Below are 4,266 nucleotides of genomic sequence, written 5' to 3'. Positions count from 1 at the left end.
TATATATATATATATATATATATATATATATATGTGTGTGTGTGTGTACATACATAGAGAAATGGGTTGATAAGGTAATCGAGGTAGTCAGAGTATGTGACAGAGTACTTAAGATTAGATTAGTGCTTCACCATAGGTTAGTTACTGTTATCTCGGCCTATGCCCTTCAACTGGGGCTACCAGATGGGCAGAAAGACCAATTTTATGACACCCTTTTGCAGACTACCTCATTGATGAATGACAGGGACCTTCTCTTTGTGGATGGTGATTTCAACAGACATGCTGGACAACATGCAGGGCACTTCCACGGCGTACATGGAAGCTATGGCTTTGGTTCCTGCAATGAGGAGGGAACCAGACTGCTGGAGTTCTGTGATGCAAATGATCTTATGGTTTGCAATACCAACTTCAGGAAACCTGCCTGTCACCTAGTCACCTACCGTTCCAGAAGACACACTAGCCAAATCGACTACATCCTCACTAGAAAAAGGGAGAGAGGACTGCTTATAAATGCCAAAACCTTCCCAGGCGAAGAATGTACCCCTCAACACAGATTAGTAGTTAGCAACTTCGGGATCAGGGCTAAATGGATGCCCAGAAGTAGACCAGCTTGGAGGAGAAGGGTCTGGAAGCTTAAATATCCTGCAAATGGACAGAGATTTAGAGATGTGTTACTCGAAGCCTTCGATAAAATAGAAGGGGATATAGCATCACATAATGTGGAAGACAATTGGAGGTTTCTATGGGACAACCCGCTGAGAGTTTCTGACCAGATCTGTGGATGGTGCAAAGTCCCCTCTTGACCCAAAGTAACGTGGTGGTCGAGCAATGTGGTTGACAGGGCTATTAGACAAAAGAAACAGGCTTGGAAGGGCTGGAAGGATGGAGGTACCAGGGAATTGTATCAGACTGCCAGAAGGGAAGCTAGGAGACAGGTTTATTTAGCCAGAGGGGAAGCAGATAAGAAAAAATTTGCCAATGTTCTGCGCTGTGCGGACCAAAGACTTGAAGTATTTCATATTGCAAGACAGTGTGTGCAAGAGAATCATGATGTCATAGGAGAGAAATGTGTCCGCATGGATGATGGTACGCTTGCACTAAACGAGGCTGCAAAGAGAGAGGTTTGGAGATGCCACTATGAAAGGTTGCTTAATAAAGAGAATGAATGGGAGAAAGAGAGTCTGCCGAATGTCAACCCAACAGAGGGACCAGCTATCCTAATTGACAGTACCTTGGTAGATAAAGCGATCAAGAGTATGAAGACAGGGAAAGCCCCCAGCCCATCAGAAATCACTGCAACTTCATATCCCATGTAAAACTAGACCAATCGAAATGCTTGACTTGACCAAATATTTCAATGTCACATGACCAGTCACATGACCAATCTTTATAGACTTACAGGTAGAGCCTTTTTTTAGATTATTTAAGTCTAAAGCATGCAATTATGAAATTAGTCGCATTACACATCAACTGATGTCAGCTGTTACCTAATGAAACACTAATTGATGATGCCCACCATTTAAGGGTTAAACCTGTTATACTATAAATTATATTTCACTAAGTAAGAGGTTAGTAATCATAGTGATATTTATAATACCTATCAAGATATCATGTAGCACCATTTAAGAAATACAATAACATTCCTTTGCACTTGAACAGGTACACAAATGATGATCTGAGAGTTTGAAATTTCATAGGAGTCATCTTACTTAGACTTTGTATTGGCCAATAAACTTGTTAGCAGAACTGGGAGATGAAAAATGTATGGAGGCTTGTTGTGTGTGCATGTGCATGTGAGTGTGGTGTGGTGTATGCATGTGTGTGTGTAAGTGTGTGTGTGCATGCGTGCGTGTGTGTGTGTGTTATACCTTCCAAGATATGTAAGCACTAGTAAAGTGCTGGGTTACTGTTTAGATATGAAGTATTCTAAACTTGTTGACTTGAAATCAAACCTTTGGTATGTGATCATGGATATTTTATAGAAATTTGAATGTTATGAAGACTTGCCATTCATACATTTAAGAACTTTAGTAAAAGCAGTGTTGTTGCTCTTGATATTAGCTAATCTTTCATTAGCATCTGTTACACAGATCTCTTGATGAACCTGCCTACCTGTGCGCTTTCATCCATCATTTGATCAGTGGTCTTCTGCCAGATTGCATCAATATGGTATTGCTAATGGAACTCTCTGACCCATATTCTACTAACTCTGGTGTGTCCTAAGCTTTGACTTTGTTACTACAATATTACTTTTATACATCAATGAATTATTTGTTACAATCTCCAAAAATTACCTACATTCCTTTGCAGATAATACCACCTCCATTCCTTCCACAATTAAGTGTCATCCGTATATAACCTAAATTCATCAATCTAAATCTATACATATTTCATGGACAAGGACTTAGAGGGTTCCATCCAAGAAAGTTATTTTAATCTTGAAACCTTCAACTACACAAGGACACAATCACAACGCATATCAAGAAAACATTACCACAGCTCATTCCCCCACTCTCAATCAATACTGAGCAACATGCTGCTAGAACCATTAAGGGCCAAACCTCACCATAACTGAGAATCACTCCTGGTGTTGGCACATCGTTAATAAAGCAAGGACTGTACCATTAAGACAGGCTTTCCTCTTTCAATCAGAAAATTCTTTAGTTCCAAGAAAGAAAAACAACAAAAGATAAATGATTAAATAAACCTATAATAATCTGCTGCCAGGGGGCCTCAGGTATACCAAGGATGATGTGGTTGTATAATGTCCATAGTCTCAGTCAGTCATACTTGGGACTCCAATTTGAAGATGTCATGACAATTGCTTCTGGTAGGACCCTATAGAGGAGCAGCCTGAGGATTCCATGACCCTCCGAGTAATAGTGAACAGTAAAGATGGATGATGGAAGACCGACAATGGATTATTTCCCCCAAATCTGAGTTGGTTGGTGCTGCTATTGTATTCACACAGACATTTTTGAAGCTGGCTTTTGTGTCATCTTCCATCAGGTACTCCTGACACATTATCTCTCTTCCTCTCCTCACCCAGGCCCTACTCTAACACCTACACTCAGTTACCGTTGCTTAAATGTTCACCCATTTAAATGTTCTCTACATACATGCTTTACTGCAGCCATTGACTTGCAAATATTCAAGGAGAATGTTAATTATGTTGACCTGAATGGTCTACAAATGCTACAGGCACTGCCTCTTGCACCTGACCAAACTAACAAAAGAAAAAGAAGAAAAAAAGAAAAAGCACAAGGCTGATCTTCCCTGACTAAACATCAAATGTATTCAAGGGTGACCATTCTGTATATACTTTATAACTAGGAGTGGTGTTGGTCTATATTATTTTAGGTATCCTTTATCTTTTCTTTGTTTATGATGGCAGCATGAGAGTGGAGGGAGATTTCACTGATATTTCTAGCTGACAAGTAGCCATTAGAAGCTTCATTCATTGGTTTGTATCATGAAAAATAATCACGGATTGTGAGTTTTGGTATTTGGAGAAAGTGCAAAGATTATAGCCAAGCGATAGTTTTTAATGAAGAAATACAAAGGGTTTTTTGTGTTTGCTCTTGTAGCTGTTGAATGAGAGATGAACATGTTACTAACACCTTTACAAGATGTTTCTGTAGTTCCAGTTCCTAAAGAAAGATATTTCAAGTTTAGCGGATACAGAGGAGGATCTGATACTTGAGTAGAACAGCTAGTTGTTAGTAGATTACAGTCAAGAATAAGATCTGGTTTCAATTTCCCCCAATGGAAAATGCTTCATTTGAGTCAGTGAATGTATTAAAATATAAAATACCTATAAATATCACACCTTACTTCAACTCCAGTGTTGAGAGAGAGAGAGTGAGAGAGTTATAAAACTTTAAACACTGAGGCATTACAGGAGTGTTCAACATTGAATATAAAACATGTCTAGGTTCTACACAACTTCCATTTAAAGCTAGTTTCTATATTTGTTTGTTTATATCTGTTTTGATGTAGGTCATAATCTTTAGTTGAGAGCTGAGTGCATTGGCAAGTTCTCTGTCCTGTCTGTCTGTCTAGCTGTTTGTTTGTCTGACTGTCTTTCACTTCCTCCCCACTGTTGTCTGTCAGTCTTTCTCTCTCTCTCTCTTTCTCTTTGCCCTCTGAACCTGTAATACTTGAAACTTCCTGCCTACACATACGCACAACTCAGACACATTATATACATATATAATTATATATGTTTACACACACACACACACACACACACACACACACACACAC

This window comes from Octopus bimaculoides, chromosome 10 (assembly GCF_001194135.2).
Source record: "Octopus bimaculoides isolate UCB-OBI-ISO-001 chromosome 10, ASM119413v2, whole genome shotgun sequence".
In the NCBI taxonomy this organism is placed as follows: Eukaryota; Metazoa; Mollusca; class Cephalopoda; order Octopoda; family Octopodidae; genus Octopus; species Octopus bimaculoides.
This window is presented reverse-complemented; position numbering follows the sequence as displayed.